Here is an 8,997-nt window from a genome sequence, read left to right as displayed (position 1 = left end):
TGGTTAGCATAGTTAGCATGCTAGCATGTTAGTTAGCATTTTTAGCAAAACTGCTAAAAACAATTAGCTAAGTTAGCTAAGTAACATGGTTAGCATGCTAGCATGTTAGCATGCTAGTTAGCATTTTTAGCAAAACTGCTAAAAATGATTAGCTATGTTAGCTAAGTAACATGGTTAGCATAGTTAGCATGCTAGCTAGCATAGTAACTTTGTTAACATTATTATCTTTGTTAACATAGTTAGCATAACTGCTAGCAAACATTAGAGCCATTCCAAGTGTCAGTTATCGTCAACTATCTACCTAAATAATTTAACCATTTAAACTATCCACCTATTTAACTGTTCAGTCATTCCAACTATATTAAACCTCATCTACTTAGCAAACAATATAGTTAGTTTTTACTCTGTATGATATTTTACATCATATTTTTGCATTTTCATGCACTGTATTTCCTTCAGGAAATGCTTTTCTAGTTATTATTCTTCTTCTAACGCTGTTAATGCAGCTTCAACCGTTTCACGTAGAAACTTCATTCAAACATTGACGCGTAGGTCTTAATTAGGACATGTGGGCTTTGTATTTTTCATCTTTGTAACTTTTATACTTTTTAAACTATTAATTAAAAACTATCAAAATTTCCCCATTGACTTAACATTGCCCTTTATGACATCACAGCAATTAGAATCCTATGGCAGGTGTTCGGGCCACCTGGACCAACTGCCACTCTCAGGCTTTAAGCATACAAACTGGCCCTATTAAGACTACACATCCTGTTCAACTGCTTCCTCTGCCTAAAACTGTTTCAAAATAAAAGTCCTCACTACAATATTTCACTGTTAAACAATGTAACCCTTTAAACTACTGAACTTTTTAACTGTTCAGCCATTGTAACTGTTACTTGTCATCAACTATGACTCCTACCCACTGTAGCTAGTTAGCATGGTTAGCATAGTTAGCATGCTAGCATGTTAGCATGCTAGCATGTTAGCATTTTTAGCAAAACTGCTAAAAATGATTAGCTAAGTTAGCTAAGTAACGTGGTTACCATAGTTAGCATGCTAGCGTGTTAGCATGCTAGTTAGCATTTTTAGCAAAACTGTTAAAAATGATTTGCTAAGTTAGCTAAGTAACGTGGTTAGCATAGTTAGCATGCTAGCGTGTTAGCAAGCTAGTTAGCATTTTTAGCAAAACTATTAAAAATGATTAGCTAAGTTAGCTAAGTAACATAGTTAGCATGCTAGCATGCTAATTAGCATTTTTAGCAAAAAAACTTGGTTAACATTATTATCTTTGATAACATAGTAGCATAACTGCTAGCAAACATTAGGGCCATTCCAACTGTCAGTTATCGTCAATTATCTACCTAAATAATTTAACTATTTAAATTATCCACCTATTTAACCGTTCAATCATTCCAACTATATTAAACCTTATCTACCAAGCAAATCATTTAACTATATAAACTATCCACCTATTTAACCGTTCAATCATTCCAACTATATTAAACCTTATCTACCAAGCAAATCATTTAACTATATAAACTATCCACCTATTTAACTGTTCAGTCATTCCAACTATATTAAACCTCATCTACCTAGTTCAGTCATTCCAACTACATTAAACCTCATCTACCTAGTTCAGTCATTTGAACTATATTAAACCTCATCATGTTGGTTGCCAATTAGCACATAATCTGTTTTAACAATATATTTCACACCATATGTTTTGCATTTTCATGCACTGGTAATTCCCTGGAATTGCGTTTTCTAGTTCTTCTTCTTCTAACGCGTTTAATGCAGCTTCAACCGTTTAACGTAGAAACTTCATTCAAACTATGTTACGTAGGTCTTACTTAGGACATGGGTGCTATGTATTTTTCAGCTTTGTAACTTTTATACTTTTTAAACTATTAATTAAAAACTAGTCAAAATTTCCCCATTGACTTAACATTGCCCTTTATGACATCACAGCAATTAGAATCCTATGGCAGGTGTTCGGGCCACCTGGACCAACTGCCACTCTCAGGCTTTAAGCATACAAACTGGCCCTATTAAGACTACACATCCTGTTCAACTGCTTCCTCTGCCTAAAACTGTTTCAAAATAAAAGTCCTCACTACAATATTTCACTGTTAAACAATGTAACCCTTTAAACTACTGAACTTTTTAACTGTTCAGCCATTGTAACTGTTACTTGTCATCAACTATGACTCCTACCCACTGTAGCTAGTTAGCATGGTTAGCATAGTTAGCATGCTAGCATGTTAGCATGCTAGCATGTTAGCATTTTTAGCAAAACTGTTAAAAATGATTAGCTAAGTTAGCTAAGTAACATGGTTAGCATAGTTAGCATGCTAGCGTGTTAGCATGCTAGTTAGCATTTTTAGCAAAACTGCTAAAAATGATTAGCTAAGTTAGCTAAGTAACGTGGTTACCATAGTTAGCATGCTAGCGTGTTAGCATGCTAGTTAGCATTTTTAGCAAAACTGTTAAAAATGATTTGCTAAGTTAGCTAAGTAACGTGGTTAGCATAGTTAGCATGCTAGCGTGTTAGCAAGCTAGTTAGCATTTTTAGCAAAACTATTAAAAATGATTAGCTAAGTTAGCTAAGTAACATAGTTAGCATGCTAGCATGCTAATTAGCATTTTTAGCAAAAAAACTTGGTTAACATTATTATCTTTGATAACATAGTAGCATAACTGCTAGCAAACATTAGGGCCATTCCAACTGTCAGTTATCGTCAATTATCTACCTAAATAATTTAACTATTTAAATTATCCACCTATTTAACCGTTCAATCATTCCAACTATATTAAACCTTATCTACCAAGCAAATCATTTAACTATATAAACTATCCACCTATTTAACTGTTCAGTCATTCCAACTATATTAAACCTCATCTACCTAGTTCAGTCATTCCAACTACATTAAACCTCATCTACCTAGTTCAGTCATTTGAACTATATTAAACCTCATCATGTTGGTTGCCAATTAGCACATAATCTGTTTTAACAATATATTTCAGCATGCTAATTAGCATTTTTAGCAAAACTGCTTAAAATGATTAGCTAAGTTAGCTAAGTCACATGGTTAGCATAGTTAGCATGCTAGCATGTTAGCATGCTAGTTAGCATTTTAAGCAAAACTGCTTAAAATGATTAGCTAAGTTAGCAAAGTCACATGGTTAGCATAGTTAGCATGCTAACATGTTAGCATGCTAGTTAACATTTTTAGCAAAACTGCTTAAAATGATTAGCTAAGTTAGCTAAGTCACATGGTTAGCATGCTAGCATGCTAGCATGTTAGCATGCTAGTTAGCAGTTTTAGCAAAACTGTTTAAAATGATGAGCTAAGTCAGCTAAGTAACATGGTTAACATACTTAGCATTTTAACATTGTTAGCATGCTAGTTAGCATAGTAACTTGGTTAACATTATTATCTTTGTTAACATAGTTAGCATAACTGCTAGCAAACATTAGAGCCATTCCAAGTGTCAGTTATCGTCAACTATCTACCTAAATAATTTAACCATTTAAACTATCCACTTATTTAACCGTTCAATCATTCCAACTATATTAAACCTTATCTACCAAGTAAATCATTTACCTATATAAACTATCCACCTATTTAACTGTTCAGTCATTCCAACTATATTAAACCTCATCTACCTAGCAACCAATATAGTTTGTTTTTACTTTGTATGATATTTGACATCATATTTTTTGCATTTTCATGCACTGTATTTCCTTCAGGAAATGCTTTTCTAGTTCTTCTTCTTCTTCTAACGCGTTTAATGCAGCTTCAACCGTTTAACGTAGAAACTTCATTCAAACTATGTTACGTAGGTCTTACTTAGGACATGGGTGCTATGTATTTTTCAGCTTTGTAACTTTTATACTTTTGAAACTATTAATTAAAAACTAGTCAAAATTTCCCCATAGACTTAACATGGGCTGATGACATCACAATAGAGCCGTTAAGCAATTAGAATCCTATGGCAGGTGTTCGGGCCACCTGCATCAACTGCCATTCTCAGGCTTTAAGCATACAAACTGGCCCTATTAAGACTACACATCCTGTTCAACTGCTTCCTCTGCCAAACACTGTTTCAAAATAAAAGTCCTCACTACAATATTTCACTGTTAAACAATTCAACCCTTTAAACTACTGAACTTTTTAACTGTTCAGCCATTGTAACTGTTACTTGTCATCAACTATGACTCCTACCCACTCTAGCTAGTTAGCTAAGTTAGCTAAGTAACATGGTTAGCATAGTTAGCATGCTAACATGCTAGTTAGCATTTTTAGCAAAACTACTTAAAATGATTAGCTAAGTTAGCTAAGTCATATGGTTAGCATAGTTAGCATGCTAGCATGTTAGCATGCTAGTTAGCATTTTTAGCAAAACTGCTTAAAATGATTAGCTAAGTTAGCTAAGTCATATGGTTAGCATAGTTAGCATGCTAGCATGTTAGTTAGCATTTTTAGCAAAACTGCTAAAAACAATTAGCTAAGTTAGCTAAGTAACATGGTTAGCATGCTAGCATGTTAGCATGCTAGTTAGCATTTTTAGCAAAACTGCTAAAAATGATTAGCTATGTTAGCTAAGTAACATGGTTAGCATAGTTAGCATGCTAGCTAGCATAGTAACTTTGTTAACATTATTATCTTTGTTAACATAGTTAGCATAACTGCTAGCAAACATTAGAGCCATTCCAAGTGTCAGTTATCGTCAACTATCTACCTAAATAATTTAACCATTTAAACTATCCACCTATTTAACTGTTCAGTCATTCCAACTATATTAAACCTCATCTACTTAGCAAACAATATAGTTAGTTTTTACTCTGTATGATATTTTACATCATATTTTTGCATTTTCATGCACTGTATTTCCTTCAGGAAATGCTTTTCTAGTTATTATTCTTCTTCTAACGCAGTTAATGCAGCTTCAACCGTTTCACGTAGAAACTTCATTCAAACATTGACGCGTAGGTCTTAATTAGGACATGTGGGCTTTGTATTTTTCATCTTTGTAACTTTTATACTTTTTAAACTATTAATTAAAAACTATCAAAATTTCCCCATTGACTTAACATTGCCCTTTATGACATCACAGCAATTAGAATCCTATGGCAGGTGTTCGGGCCACCTGGACCAACTGCCACTCTCAGGCTTTAAGCATACAAACTGGCCCTATTAAGACTACACATCCTGTTCAACTGCTTCCTCTGCCTAAAACTGTTTCAAAATAAAAGTCCTCACTACAATATTTCACTGTTAAACAATGTAACCCTTTAAACTACTGAACTTTTTAACTGTTCAGCCATTGTAACTGTTACTTGTCATCAACTATGACTCCTACCCACTGTAGCTAGTTAGCATGGTTAGCATAGTTAGCATGCTAGCATGTTAGCATGCTAGCATGTTAGCATTTTTAGCAAAACTGCTAAAAATGATTAGCTAAGTTAGCTAAGTAACGTGGTTACCATAGTTAGCATGCTAGCGTGTTAGCATGCTAGTTAGCATTTTTAGCAAAACTGTTAAAAATGATTTGCTAAGTTAGCTAAGTAACGTGGTTAGCATAGTTAGCATGCTAGCGTGTTAGCAAGCTAGTTAGCATTTTTAGCAAAACTATTAAAAATGATTAGCTAAGTTAGCTAAGTAACATAGTTAGCATGCTAGCATGCTAATTAGCATTTTTAGCAAAAAAACTTGGTTAACATTATTATCTTTGATAACATAGTAGCATAACTGCTAGCAAACATTAGGGCCATTCCAACTGTCAGTTATCGTCAATTATCTACCTAAATAATTTAACTATTTAAATTATCCACCTATTTAACCGTTCAATCATTCCAACTATATTAAACCTTATCTACCAAGCAAATCATTTAACTATATAAACTATCCACCTATTTAACTGTTCAGTCATTCCAACTATATTAAACCTCATCTACCTAGTTCAGTCATTCCAACTACATTAAACCTCATCTACCTAGTTCAGTCATTTGAACTATATTAAACCTCATCATGTTGGTTGCCAATTAGCACATAATCTGTTTTAACAATATATTTCACACCATATGTTTTGCATTTTCATGCACTGGTAATTCCCTGGAATTGCGTTTTCTAGTTCTTCTTCTTCTAACGCGTTTAATGCAGCTTCAACCGTTTAACGTAGAAACTTCATTCAAACTATGTTACGTAGGTCTTACTTAGGACATGGGTGCTATGTATTTTTCAGCTTTGTAACTTTTATACTTTTTAAACTATTAATTAAAAACTAGTCAAAATTTCCCCATTGACTTAACATTGCCCTTTATGACATCACAGCAATTAGAATCCTATGGCAGGTGTTCGGGCCACCTGGACCAACTGCCACTCTCAGGCTTTAAGCATACAAACTGGCCCTATTAAGACTACACATCCTGTTCAACTGCTTCCTCTGCCTAAAACTGTTTCAAAATAAAAGTCCTCACTACAATATTTCACTGTTAAACAATGTAACCCTTTAAACTACTGAACTTTTTAACTGTTCAGCCATTGTAACTGTTACTTGTCATCAACTATGACTCCTACCCACTGTAGCTAGTTAGCATGGTTAGCATAGTTAGCATGCTAGCATGTTAGCATGCTAGCATGTTAGCATTTTTAGCAAAACTGTTAAAAATGATTAGCTAAGTTAGCTAAGTAACATGGTTAGCATAGTTAGCATGCTAGCGTGTTAGCATGCTAGTTAGCATTTTTAGCAAAACTGCTAAAAATGATTAGCTAAGTTAGCTAAGTAACGTGGTTACCATAGTTAGCATGCTAGCGTGTTAGCATGCTAGTTAGCATTTTTAGCAAAACTGTTAAAAATGATTTGCTAAGTTAGCTAAGTAACGTGGTTAGCATGCTAGCATGCTAATTAGCATTTTTAGCAAAAAAACTTGGTTAACATTATTATCTTTGATAACATAGTAGCATAACTGCTAGCAAACATTAGGGCCATTCCAACTGTCAGTTATCGTCAATTATCTACCTAAATAATTTAACTATTTAAATTATCCACCTATTTAACCGTTCAATCATTCCAACTATATTAAACCTTATCTACCAAGCAAATCATTTAACTATATAAACTATCCACCTATTTAACTGTTCAGTCATTCCAACTATATTAAACCTCATCTACCTAGTTCAGTCATTCCAACTACATTAAACCTCATCTACCTAGTTCAGTCATTTGAACTATATTAAACCTCATCATGTTGGTTGCCAATTAGCACATAATCTGTTTTAACAATATATTTCAGCATGCTAATTAGCATTTTTAGCAAAACTGCTTAAAATGATTAGCTAAGTTAGCTAAGTCACATGGTTAGCATAGTTAGCATGCTAGCATGTTAGCATGCTAGTTAGCATTTTAAGCAAAACTGCTTAAAATGATTAGCTAAGTTAGCAAAGTCACATGGTTAGCATAGTTAGCATGCTAACATGTTAGCATGCTAGTTAACATTTTTAGCAAAACTGCTTAAAATGATTAGCTAAGTTAGCTAAGTCACATGGTTAGCATGCTAGCATGCTAGCATGTTAGCATGCTAGTTAGCAGTTTTAGCAAAACTGTTTAAAATGATGAGCTAAGTCAGCTAAGTAACATGGTTAACATACTTAGCATTTTAACATTGTTAGCATGCTAGTTAGCATAGTAACTTGGTTAACATTATTATCTTTGTTAACATAGTTAGCATAACTGCTAGCAAACATTAGAGCCATTCCAAGTGTCAGTTATCGTCAACTATCTACCTAAATAATTTAACCATTTAAACTATCCACTTATTTAACCGTTCAATCATTCCAACTATATTAAACCTTATCTACCAAGTAAATCATTTACCTATATAAACTATCCACCTATTTAACTGTTCAGTCATTCCAACTATATTAAACCTCATCTACCTAGCAACCAATATAGTTTGTTTTTACTTTGTATGATATTTGACATCATATTTTTTGCATTTTCATGCACTGTATTTCCTTCAGGAAATGCTTTTCTAGTTCTTCTTCTTCTTCTAACGCGTTTAATGCAGCTTCAACCGTTTAACGTAGAAACTTCATTCAAACTATGTTACGTAGGTCTTACTTAGGACATGGGTGCTATGTATTTTTCAGCTTTGTAACTTTTATACTTTTGAAACTATTAATTAAAAACTAGTCAAAATTTCCCCATAGACTTAACATGGGCTGATGACATCACAATAGAGCCGTTAAGCAATTAGAATCCTATGGCAGGTGTTCGGGCCACCTGCATCAACTGCCATTCTCAGGCTTTAAGCATACAAACTGGCCCTATTAAGACTACACATCCTGTTCAACTGCTTCCTCTGCCAAAAACTGTTTCAAAATAAAAGTCCTCTCTATAATATTTTACTGTTAAACAATTTAACCCTTTAAACTACTAACTGTTCGGCCATTGTAACTGTTACTTGTCATCAACTATGACTCCTACCCACTGTAGCTAGTTAGCTAAGTTAGCTAAGTCACGTGGTTAGCATAATTAGCATGCTAGCATGTTATCATGCTAGTTAGCATTTTTAGCAAAACTGCTAAAAATGATTAGCTAAGTTAGCTAAGTAACGTGGTTAGCATAGTTAGCATGCTAGCATGTTAGCATGCTAGTTAGCATTTTTAGCAAAACTGCTAAAAATGATTAGCTAAGTTAGCTAAGTAATATGGTTAGCATAGTTAGCATGCTAGCATGCTAGTTAGCATTTTTAGCAAAACTGCTAAAAACGATTAGCTAAGTAACATGGTTAGCAAAATGGCAATGGGAGACTCACATTGATGACATCACAAGGCTGTGATTGGTTAAAGAGTTGTTGGTCCAGGACCGTCTTTAGAATGTTAGTCCAGGAACAACTCTTACTTGAACAAATCACGGTCACCGTTTTAACAGCTAGTTCGCTACAATCACACTACCGTTATGATTGTACCAAGTCTGAGTTAGTAGGTA

This window comes from Alosa sapidissima, chromosome 16 (genome assembly GCF_018492685.1).
Source record: "Alosa sapidissima isolate fAloSap1 chromosome 16, fAloSap1.pri, whole genome shotgun sequence".
Taxonomy (NCBI): domain Eukaryota; kingdom Metazoa; phylum Chordata; class Actinopteri; order Clupeiformes; family Clupeidae; genus Alosa; species Alosa sapidissima.
The sequence above is the reverse complement of the archived record's forward strand: the minus strand, read 5'-3'. Positions refer to the sequence as shown.